The 12,952-nt window shown below is 38.3% G+C and overlaps 1 non-coding gene across 1 annotated transcript; it reads right to left on the reverse strand.

Annotated features, from left to right (window-relative positions):
- Window positions 1–10,641: 10,641 nt before the first annotated feature.
- Window positions 10,642–10,729, reverse strand: trnay-gua (transfer RNA tyrosine (anticodon GUA)). Its single transcript is given in 2 exon segments — window positions 10,642–10,677; window positions 10,693–10,729. It is a non-coding gene; the product is annotated as a tRNA-Tyr (tRNA).
- Between the last annotated feature and the right edge of the window lie 2,223 nt (window positions 10,730–12,952).

Here is a 12,952-nt window from a genome sequence, read left to right on the forward strand (position 1 = left end):
TACCCCTTATGTTTTTTTTCGGGACGACCAATAAAAGACGACAGTGTTACCCCTTATGTTTTTTTTCGGGACGACCAAAAAATTCCGACAGTGTTACCCCTTATGTTTTTTTCGGGACGACCAATAAAAGACGACAGTGTTACCCCTTATGTTTTTTTTTCGGGACGACCAAAAAATACCGACAGTGTTACACCGACTTATGTTTTTTTCGGGACGACCAATAAAAGACGACAGTGTTACCCCTTATGTTTTTTTTCGGGACGACCAAAAAATACCGACAGTGTTACCTCTTATGTTTTATTTTATGAAAAGAGACAGTGTTAACCCTAATCCTTTTTTCAATGATGACCAAAAAAACAACAGTGTCACCCCATATGGTTTTTTTCGGGACGACCAAAAAATACAGACAGTGTTACCCCTTATGTTTTTTTCGGGACGACCAATAAAAGACGACAGTGTTACCCCTTATGTTTTTTTTTCGGGACGACCAAAAAATACCGACAGTGTTACCCCTTATGTTTTTTTTCGGGACGACCAAAAAATACCGACAGTGTTACCCCTTATGTTTTATTTTATTAAAAGAGACAGTGTTAACCCTTATCCTTTTTTCAATGATGACCAAAAAAACAACAGTGTCACCCCATATGGTTTTTTTCGGGACGACCAAAAAAAAAAGACAGTGTTACCCCTTATGTTTTTTTCGGGACGACCAATAAAAGACAACAGTGTTACCCCTTATGTTTTATTTGGTAAAAAAATGACAGTGTTAACCCTTATCCTTTTTTCAATGATGACTAAATAAACAATAGTCTCACCCCATATGTTTTTTTTCGGGACGACCAAAAAATACCGACAGTGTTACCCCTTATCTTTTTTTTGATAAAAAACGACAGTGTTACCCCTTATGGTTTTTTTCGGGACGACCAAAAAATACCGACTTATGTTTTTTTTCGGGACGACCAATAAAAGACGACAGTATTACCCCTTGTGTTTTTTTTCGGGACGACCAAAAAATACCGACAGTGTTACCCCTTATGTTTTTTTTGCTGACGACCAATAAAAAAAGACAGTGTTACCCCTTATGTTTTTTTTCGGGACGACCAATAAAAGACGACAGTGTTACCCCTTATGTTTTTTTTCGGGACGACCAAAAAATTCCGACAGTGTTACCCCTTATGTTTTTTTCGGGACGACCAATAAAAGACGACAGTGTTACCCCTTATGTTTTTTTTTCGGGACGACCAATAAAAAAAGACAGTGTTACCCCTTATGTTTTTTTTCGGGACGACCAATAAAAGACGACAGTGTTACCCCTTATGTTTTTTTTCGGGACGACCAAAAAATTCCGACAGTGTTACCCCTTATGTTTTTTTCGGGACGACCAATAAAAGACGACAGTGTTACCCCTTATGTTTTTTTTTCGGGACGACCAAAAAATACCGACAGTGTTACACCGACTTATGTTTTTTTCGGGACGACCAATAAAAGACGACAGTGTTACTCCTTATGTTTTTTTTCGGGAGGACCAAAAAATACCGACAGTGTTACCCCTTATTTTTTTTTTCGGGACGACCAAAAAATACCGACAGTGTTACCCCTTATGTTTTTTTTCGGGACGACCAATAAAAGACGACAGTGTTACCCCTTATGTTTTTTTCGGGATGACCAATAAAAGACGACAGTGTTACCCCTTATGTTTTTTTTTCGGGACGACCAAAAAATTCCGACAGTGTTACCCCTTATGTTTTTTTCGGGACGACCAATAAAAGACGACAGTGTTACCCCTTATGTTTTTTTTTCGGGACGACCAAAAAATACCGACAGTGTTACCCCTTATGTTTTTTTTCGGGACGACCAAAAAATACCGACAGTGTTACCCCTTATGTTTTATTTTATTAAAAGAGACAGTGTTAACCCTTATCCTTTTTTCAATGATGACCAAAAAAACAACAGTGTCACCCCATATGGTTTTTTTCGGGACGACCAAAAAATACAGACAGTGTTACCCCTTATGTTTTTTTCGGGACGACCAATAAAAGACAACAGTGTTACCCCTTATGTTTTATTTGGTAAAAAAATGACAGTGTTAACCCTTATCCTTTTCTCAATGATGACTAAATAAACAATAGTCTCACCCCATATGTTTTTTTTCGGGACGACCAAAAAATACCGACAGTGTTACCCCTTATGTTTTTTTTGATAAAAAACGACAGTGTTACCCCTTATGGTTTTTTTCGGGACGACCAAAAAATACCGACTTATGTTTTTTTTCGGGACGACCAATAAAAGACGACAGTATTACCCCTTGTGTTTTTTTTCGGGACGACCAAAAAATACCGACAGTGTTACCCCTTATGTTTTTTTTGCTGACGACCAATAAAAAAAGACAGTGTTACCCCTTATGTTTTTTTTCGGGACGACCAATAAAAGACGACAGTGTTACCCCTTATGTTTTTTTTCGGGACGACCAAAAAATTCCGACAGTGTTACCCCTTATGTTTTTTTCGGGACGACCAATAAAAGACGACAGTGTTACCCCTTATGTTTTTTTTTCGGGACGACCAAAAAATACCGACAGTGTTACACCGACTTATGTTTTTTTCGGGACGACCAATAAAAGACGACAGTGTTACCCCTTATGTTTTTTTTCGGGACGACCAATAAAAGACGACAGTGTTACCCCTTATGTTTTTTTTCGGGACGACCAAAAAATTCCGACAGTGTTACCCCTTATGTTTTTTTCGGGACGACCAATAAAAGACGACAGTGTTACCCCTTATGTTTTTTTTTCGGGACGACCAAAAAATACCGACAGTGTTACCCCTTATGTTTTTTTTCGGGACGACCAAAAAATACCGACAGTGTTACCCCTTATGTTTTTTTTCGGGACGACCAATAAAAGACGACAGTGTTACCCCTTATGTTTTATTTTATTAAAAGAGACAGTGTTAACCCTTATCCTTTTTTCAATGATGACCAAAAAAACAACAGTGTCACCCCATATGGTTTTTTTCGGGACGACCAAAAAATACAGACAGTGTTACCCCTTATGTTTTTTTCGGGACGACCAATAAAAGACAACAGTGTTACCCCTTATGTTTTATTTGGTAAAAAAATGACAGTGTTAACCCGTATCCTTTTTTCAATGATGACTAAATAAACAATAGTCTCACCCCATATGTTTTTTTTCGGGACGACCAAAAAATACCGACAGTGTTACCCCTTATGTTTTTTTTGATAAAAAACGACAGTGTTACCCCTTATGTTTTTTTTGATGACGGCCAATAAAAAACTACAGTTTTACCACTTATGTTTTTTTTCGGGACGACCAAAGAATTCCGACAGTGTTACCCCTTATGTTTTTTTCGGGACGACCAATAAAAGACGACAGTGTTACCCCTTATGTTTTTTTTCGGGACGACCAATAAAAGACGACAGTGTTACCCCTTATGTTTTTTTCGGGATGACCAATAAAAGACGACAACTGCTCTACCTACTGAGCTAAGCCGCCCGATCTTTGATAATAAACGACAGTGTCACATCTTATTATTTATTTGATGACGGCCGATAAAAAACGACAGTGTTACCCTTTATGTTTTTTTTGATAAAAAACGACAGTGTTACCCCTTATGTTTTTTTTGATGACGGCCGATAAAAAAACGACAGTGTTACCCCTAATGTTGTTTTTGATGACGGCCGATAAAAAGCGACAGTGTTACCCCTTAGGTTTTTTTTGATGACGGCCGATAAAAAACGACAGTGTTACCCCTTATGTTTTTTTTGATAAAAAACGACAGTGTTTTTTACCCTTATGTTTTTTTTGATGACGGCCGATAAAAAACGACAGTGTTACCCCTTATGTTTTTTTTGATGACGGCCGATATAAAACGACAGTGTTACCCCTTATGTTTTTTTTGATAAAAAACGACAGTGTTACCCCTTATGTTTTTTTTGATGACGGCCGATAAAAAACGACAGTGTTACTCCTTATGTTTTTTTTCGGGACGACCAAAAAATACCGACAGTGTTACCCCTTTTTTTTTTTTTCGGGACGACCAAAAAATACCGACAGTGTTACCCCTTATGTTTTTTTTCAGGACGACCAATAAAAGACGACAACTGCTCTACCTACTGAGCTAAGCCGCCCGATCTTTGATAATAAACGACAGTGTCACATCTTATTATTTATTTGATGACGGCCGATAAAAAACGACAGTGTTACCCTTTATGTTTTTTTTGATAAAAAACGACAGTGTTACCCCTTATGTTTTTTTTGATGACGGCCGATGAAAAAACGACAGTGTTACCCCTTTTGTTTTTTTTGATGACGGCCGATAAAAAGCGACAGTGTTACCCCTTATGTTTTTTTTTGATGACGGCCGATAAAAAACGACAGTGTTACCCCTTATGTTTTTTTTGATGACGGCCGATAAAAAACGACAGTGTTACCCCTTATGTTTTTTTTGATAAAAAACAACAGTGTTACCCCTTATGTTTTTTTTGATGACGGCCGATAAAAAACGACTGTGTTACCCCTTATGTTTTTTTTGATGACGGCCGATAAAAAACGACAGTGTTACCCCTTATGTTTTTTTTGATGACGGCCGATAAAAAACGACAGTGTTACCCCTTATGTTTTTTTCGGGACGACCAATAAAAGACGACAGTGTTACCCCTTATGTTTTTTTCCGGGACGACCAATCTCCCGATCTTTGATAATAAACGACAGTGTCACATCTTATTATTTATTTGATGACGGCCGATAAAAAACGACAGTGTTACCCTTTATGTTTTTTTTGATAAAAAACGACAGTGTTACCCCTTATGTTTTTTTTGATAAAAAACGACAGTGTTTTTTACCCTTATGTTTTTTTTGATGACGGCCGATAAAAAACGACAGTGTTACCCCTTATGTTTTTTTTGATGACGGCCGATATAAAACGACAGTGTTACCCCTTATGTTTTTTTTGATAAAAAACGACAGTGTTACCCCTTATGTTTTTTTTGATGACGGCCGATAAAAAACGACAGTGTTATGTTTTTTTTCGGGACGACCAAAAAATACCGACAGTGTTACCCCTTTTTTTTTTTTTCGGGACGACCAAAAAATACCGACAGTGTTACCCCTTATGTTTTTTTTCGGGACGACCTATAAAAGACGACAACTGCTCTACCTACTGAGCTAAGCCGCCCGATCTTTGATAATAAACGACAGTGTCACATCTTATTATTTATTTGATGACGGCTGATAAAAAACGACAGTGTTACCCTTTATGTTTTTTTTGATAAAAAACGAGTGTTACCCCTTATGTTTTTTTTGATGACGGCCGATAAAAAAACGACAGTGTTACCCCTTATGTTTTTTTTGATGACGGCCGATAAAAAGCGACAGTGTTACCCCTTATGTTTTTTTTTGATGACGGCCGATAAAAAACGACAGTGTTACCCCTTTTGTTTTTTTCGGGACGACCAATAAAAGACGACAGTGTTACCCCTTATGTTTTTTTTCGGGACGACCAAAGAATTCCGACAGTGTTACCCCTTATGTTTTTTTTGCTGACGACCAAAAAAAAAGACAGTGTTACCCCTTAGGTTTTTTTTGATGACGGCCGATAAAAAACGACAGTGTTACCCCTTATGTTTTTTTTGATAAAAAACGACAGTGTTTTTTACCCTTATGTTTTTTTTGATGACGGCCGATAAAAAACGACAGTGTTACCCCTTATGTTTTTTTTGATGACGGCCGATATAAAACGACAGTGTTACCCCTTATGTTTTTTTTGATAAAAAACGACAGTGTTACCCCTTATGTTTTTTTTGATGACGGCCGATAAAAAACGACAGTGTTACTCCTTATGTTTTTTTTCGGGACGACCAAAAAATACCGACAGTGTTACCCCTTTTTTTTTTTTTCGGGACGACCAAAAAATACCGACAGTGTTACCCCTTATGTTTTTTTTCAGGACGACCAATAAAAGACGACAACTGCTCTACCTACTGAGCTAAGCCGCCCGATCTTTGATAATAAACGACAGTGTCACATCTTATTATTTATTTGATGACGGCCGATAAAAAACGACAGTGTTACCCTTTATGTTTTTTTTGATAAAAAACGACAGTGTTACCCCTTATGTTTTTTTTGATGACGGCCGATGAAAAAACGACAGTGTTACCCCTTTTGTTTTTTTTGATGACGGCCGATAAAAAGCGACAGTGTTACCCCTTATGTTTTTTTTTGATGACGGCCGATAAAAAACGACAGTGTTACCCCTTATGTTTTTTTTGATGACGGCCGATAAAAAACGACAGTGTTACCCCTTATGTTTTTTTTGATAAAAAACAACAGTGTTACCCCTTATGTTTTTTTTGATGACGGCCGATAAAAAACGACTGTGTTACCCCTTATGTTTTTTTTGATGACGGCCGATAAAAAACGACAGTGTTACCCCTTATGTTTTTTTTGATGACGGCCGATAAAAAACGACAGTGTTACCCCTTATGTTTTTTTCGGGACGACCAATAAAAGACGACAGTGTTACCCCTTATGTTTTTTTCCGGGACGACCAATCTCCCGATCTTTGATAATAAACGACAGTGTCACATCTTATTATTTATTTGATGACGGCCGATAAAAAACGACAGTGTTACCCTTTATGTTTTTTTTGATAAAAAACGACAGTGTTACCCCTTATGTTTTTTTTGATAAAAAACGACAGTGTTTTTTACCCTTATGTTTTTTTTGATGACGGCCGATAAAAAACGACAGTGTTACCCCTTATGTTTTTTTTGATGACGGCCGATATAAAACGACAGTGTTACCCCTTATGTTTTTTTTGATAAAAAACGACAGTGTTACCCCTTATGTTTTTTTTGATGACGGCCGATAAAAAACGACAGTGTTATGTTTTTTTTCGGGACGACCAAAAAATACCGACAGTGTTACCCCTTTTTTTTTTTTTCGGGACGACCAAAAAATACCGACAGTGTTACCCCTTATGTTTTTTTTCGGGACGACCTATAAAAGACGACAACTGCTCTACCTACTGAGCTAAGCCGCCCGATCTTTGATAATAAACGACAGTGTCACATCTTATTATTTATTTGATGACGGCTGATAAAAAACGACAGTGTTACCCTTTATGTTTTTTTTGATAAAAAACGAGTGTTACCCCTTATGTTTTTTTTGATGACGGCCGATAAAAAAACGACAGTGTTACCCCTTATGTTTTTTTTGATGACGGCCGATAAAAAGCGACAGTGTTACCCCTTATGTTTTTTTTTGATGACGGCCGATAAAAAACGACAGTGTTACCCCTTTTGTTTTTTTCGGGACGACCAATAAAAGACGACAGTGTTACCCCTTATGTTTTTTTTCGGGACGACCAAAGAATTCCGACAGTGTTACCCCTTATGTTTTTTTTGCTGACGACCAAAAAAAAAGACACTGTTACCCCTTATGTTTTTTTTCCGGGCGACCAATAAAAGACGACAGTGTTACCCCTTATGTTTTTTTTGATGACGGCCGATAAAAAAACGACAGTGTTACCCCTTATGTTTTTTTTGATAAAAAACGACAGTGTTACCCCTTATGTTTTTTTTGATGACGGCCGATAAAAAACGACAGTGTTACCCCTTATGTTTTTTTTGATGACGGCCGATATGAAACGACAGTGTTACCCCTTATGTTTTTTTTGATAAAAAACGACAGTGTTACCCCTTATGTTTTTTTTGATGACGGCCGATAAAAAACGACAGTGTTACCCCTTATGTTTTTTTCGGGACGACCAATAAAAGACAACAGTGTTACCCCTTATGTTTTTTTTCGGGACGACCAAAGAATTCCGACAGTGTTACCCCTTATGTTTTTTTTGCTGACGACCAAAAAAAAAGACACTGTTACCCCTTATGTTTTTTTTCCGGACGACCAATAAAAGACGACAGTGTTACCCTTTATGTTTTTTTTCAGGACGACCAAATAATACCGACAGTGTTACCCCTTATGTTTTTTTTCGGGATAACCAATAAAAGACAACAGTGTTACCCCTTATGTTTTTTTTCGGGACGACCAATAAAAGACAACAGTGTCACCCCTTATGTTTTTTTTCGGGACGACCAAAAAATACCGACAGTGTTACCCCTTATGTTTTTTTTCGGGACGACCAAAGAATTCCGACAGTGTTACCCCTTATGTTTTTTTTGATGACGGCCGATAAAAAAACGACAGTGTTACCCCTTATGTTTTTTTTGATGACGGCCGATAAAAAGCGACTGTGTTACCCCTTATGTTTTTTTTGATGACGGCCGATAAAAAACGACAGTGTTACCCCTTATGTTTTTTTTGATGACGGCCGATAAAAAACGACAGTGTTACCCCTTATGTTTTTTTTGATAAAAAACGACAGTGTTACCTCTTATGTTTTTTTTGATGACGGCCGATAAAAAAGGACAGTGTTGCCCCTTATGTTTTTTTTGATGACGGCCGATATAAAACGACAGTGTTACCCCTTATGTTTTTTTTGATAAAAAACGACAGTGTTACCCCTTATGTTTTTTTTGATGACGGCCGATAAAAAGCGACAGTGTTACCCCTTATGTTTTTTTTGATGACGGCCGATAAAAAGCGATAGTGTTACCCCTTATGTTTTTTTTGATGACGGCCGATAAAAAACGACAGTGTTACCCCTTATGTTTTTTTTGATGACGGCCGATAAAAAACGACAGTGTTACCCCTTATGTTTTTTTTGATAAAAAACGACAGTGTTACCCCTTATGTTTTTTTTGATGACGGCCGATAAAAAACGACAGTGTTACCCCTTATGTTTTTTTTGATGACGGCCGATATAAAACGACAGTGTTACCCCTTATGTTTTTTTTGATAAAAAACGACAGTGTTACCCCTTATGTTTTTTTTGATGACGGCCGATAAAAAACGACAGTGTTACCCCTTATGTTTTTTTCGGGATGACCAATAAAAGACAACAGTGTTACCCCTTATGTTTTTTATTGGGACGACCAAAGAATTCCGACAGTGTTACCCCTTATGTTTTTTTTGCTGACGACCAAAAAAAAAGACACTGCTACCCCTTATGTTTTTTTTCCGGACGACCAATAAAAGACGACAGTGTTACCCTTTATGTTTTTTTTCAGGACGACCAAATAATAAAGACAGTGTTACCCCTTATGTTTTTTTTCGGGACGACCAAAAAATACCAACAGTGTTACCCCTTATGTTTTTTTTCGGGACGACCAAAAAATACCGACTGTGTTACCCCTTATGTTTTTTTTCGGGACGACCAAAAAATACCGACAGTGTTACCCCCTATGTTTTTTTTCGGGACGACCAAAAAATACCGACAGTGTTACCCCTTATGTTTTTTTTCGGGACGACCAATAAAAGACGACAGTGTTACCCCTTATGTTTTTTTTCGGGACGACCAAAAAATACCGACAGTGTTACCCCTTGTGTTTTTTTTCGGGACGACCAAAAAATACCGACAGTGTTACCCCTTATGTTTTTTTTCGGGACGTCCAATAAAAGACGACATTGTTACCCCTTATGTTTTTTTTCGGGACGACCAAAAAATACAGACAGTGTTACCCCTTATGTTTTTTTTCGGGACGACCAATAAAAGACGACAGTGTTACCCCTTATGTTTATTTTCGGGACGACCAATAAAAGACGACAGTGTTACCCCTCATGTTTTTTTTCGGGACGACCAATAAAAGACGACAGTATTACCCCTTTTGTTTTTTTTCGGGACGACCAAAAAATACCGACAGTGTTACCCCTTATGTTTTTTTTTCTGACGACCTATAAAAAAAGACAGTGTTACCCCTTGTTTTGTTTTTTCAATGATGACCAATAAAAGAAGACAGTGGTTATGGTTTTATTTTTTTCCCTTTTGTTTGATTGCCTGTACTGTCTGTATGTATTCATTTCTTATTTGTAAAGCGTCTTTGAGTACTTAGAAAAGCTCAATAAAAAATGGATCAATTATTATTATTATTATGCTTATTTCAATGACGACCAATAAAAAACAACAGTGTTACCCCTCATTTTTCTTTCCATGAAGACCCAGAAAAATGACAGTTACATGCACCACATATATTTTTTTATGAATTGTCTATATCTGACTAGATGCAAATGCATGCGTATTGGATTATACATAAGAAGGTATTTCAACGAAAGCTAAAAAAAAGAATCACCCGTTTTTAACCATTTTCGTGGCCAAGTTTCACACTAGATTACACTATGAATTCCCTGTCGGTGCAAAAGTGCTTTACCATACAAGGTTTAACCCCAACCACAATGTGAAGCGCAATCACTTTTTTAAGTGCTGCTGGCGTGACCGCGCTTCCCCTTAATGTTGATAGCGTGGTCCCGGCTTTAGAGGGTTCTCTGCTCCCTCTGCGTTCGGTCACGGTTCAGATTTCAGAGCTCTGCACGGTTCAAAAACCGGGGCCTGTGCGAGAGTCGTATGATTACATACGTGGTTACGTTAGTGAAATAGCGCATGATTTGAGTGAGATATAGAAGGTGTGGCGTTACAGCGTGTTAATATTATATATTCTTCAGTTGCCATTTTCCCATTACTTCCCCGAATGATAATTCCTCATAGTAGTTTTGCAATTCTATAAAATTCCTTCGAGCCGGAGTTGAACCAGCGACCTAAGGATGTCAGACTTTTTCCACTACAGTCCTCCGCTCTACCAACTGAGCTATCGAAGGCATGGACGTAGATGGTAATGTAGAGAATTTCTCGTAAATATTTTGGCAACTACTAACTAACTTTCTCTGACACCATATTTGCCATTTCTTCTAAATCCGTGGTCACGGATAAGTGGTCACGGATTTAAAGGATTATCAATGGGGAAAGAAATGGCAAATATATCAAAGAAAGTAAATCTCTCAATTACTTGTTAACATCATGCCTTCGATAGCTCAGTTGGTAGAGCGGAGGACTGTAGTGGAAAGAGTCTGAAATCCTTAGGTCGCTGGTTCAACTTCGGCTCGAAGGAATTTTATAAAAGTGCAAGACTACTTTGAGGAACTATCATTTGGTGCTGAAATGGCAAATATGGCGTCTTGTACGCTTAGCCCCTTCAGTTGTAATAACTAATACGGATTTATTAATTTCAAGGTCTCTTTTAATTAGGGGAAATGCAAATGAGCAACTCGAGTTTCAGCCTGTTAAACCATTTCCCTTGGGATTAATGATGACATCTGGATAATCTGCGTCATCACAGCAAATCAACTAAATTAATACTGCTGATTATGTAAACAGGAAAACAATGTCATGACATTGGCTATATGTTTATGCAATATCTACTTCTGCCAGCAGAGGGCAGCGCCGAGTAAAATGTTTCTCATCTCTCACAGTTGAGGTGAAATACCATCAATCAGACTTTTCTCATTTAATTATCCTCCGGACGACATTTAGCGGGCCAAAGGGCATACCGGTATTGTTAGCCTACAAATACATGTATAGTCATTATACATCAGAATAATTGACGTACAATACAGAAAGAGAAGAGAGGAGGTGGAGGGTAAGAGATTAGAGGAAGAAGGGAAACCAATTTATTTTCAACAGTCAAAAAGACGCGTTCATGCAAGGTGTGTTTATTAAGAATGTGATATTAACAAGTATACAACAGTTTGATAGAACTCAGATTATCTTTGGATTTGAATGTGATGCTTCATCAAGAGAATCCACAACATGCCAACAACCACAAAGAATATTCATATTATACCAATATCGAGTATATAATAGAGCTTAGCCGTTGTAAGAATAATCACATTATCTAACGCATAACTTCTAAACCAACCAGATTAATATTCGTTGATCGTCTGCGGGTTACAAGAGAGATTACAATAGAATCCAGATAGAAAGATAGAAAAGGGTTCTGATGGAATCACTGTTTCAGGCTCAGACCTCCACCCACTCACAGTGACCACAACCGCATGATCCACGGTTATGTCACGACTCCTCCCCTTCTGATTGGCTGACCGACTGGTGCAACTATACAGACGGCGTGAGCATAATAAACATGTCCCATGGCGCATTCAAAAGTGTTATGTTAGTAACTTATCAAGGGATAGTTAGGATTGGGTTACAGGCTGGAGATGGTTAAGTTTAAGTGTTGGTTACACATGGTTATGTTCAGGCATTCGGTTAAATATGGTTAAGTGTAGGCATGAAGTTGTAGATGGGTTACGTTGAGGTATCTTAGTTATGTTACATTAAGGGTTTGGTGTCGGTTAGAATCTTGGGAAAGCAGTGCATCATGGGAAGGTCGTCTGTATAGTTGCGTCTCCTGGTGGAGGTGTAGCCAGGTGTAGGTGTAGCCAGGTGTTGCTGATGGAGCAGGACTCATACAGGAAATAGAGAGAAGCATTTCAACCACAGGTGAACTAAACATTTGTTAATCAAATTGGAATGCAAATCAAACATCGCCCGTCAATACGCTGGTGATTCTAGTGTCCGTGTTCCACCACTGTTTAACCCAAATGAGTTCTAAGGTTTAAGACCCATTTGGGTTTCCAATCATATTGTACAAAACGTTATATTAACAGCTACACAAGCAGTATGGCAGACTCATATGACCGTAGCCCGTGGTGACAGCTTGTAGAGGGGGTTTCTTATACCGTTCTCCCAGTGAAACATCTCTCCATTTACATTTCTCTGGACACTCTGACCGCTTCAGCGCTTTCTCTGAGCCCGAGCCAAAACTGGACAATAAAAAGTCGTTCTTGGCACATTTGGTCTCTTTGATGTGAGGACAGTTTTAAATCCTCCCTTGCTCTTCATCTGTCATAAGCCTTTTTTCCCTCCGTCCGCCCTCTCTTCGTCATCACCCCCGCCCCTTTTCAGCCCCCCCCCCCCTGCCCGAAGAACAAAATGGATGGCCGTGCCTCTCCCTCTCAAACCCCCAGAGACTGAAGTGGAAATGG

Source organism: Gadus morhua, chromosome 18 (assembly GCF_902167405.1).
Source record: "Gadus morhua chromosome 18, gadMor3.0, whole genome shotgun sequence".
NCBI classification, from domain to species: Eukaryota; Metazoa; Chordata; class Actinopteri; order Gadiformes; family Gadidae; genus Gadus; species Gadus morhua.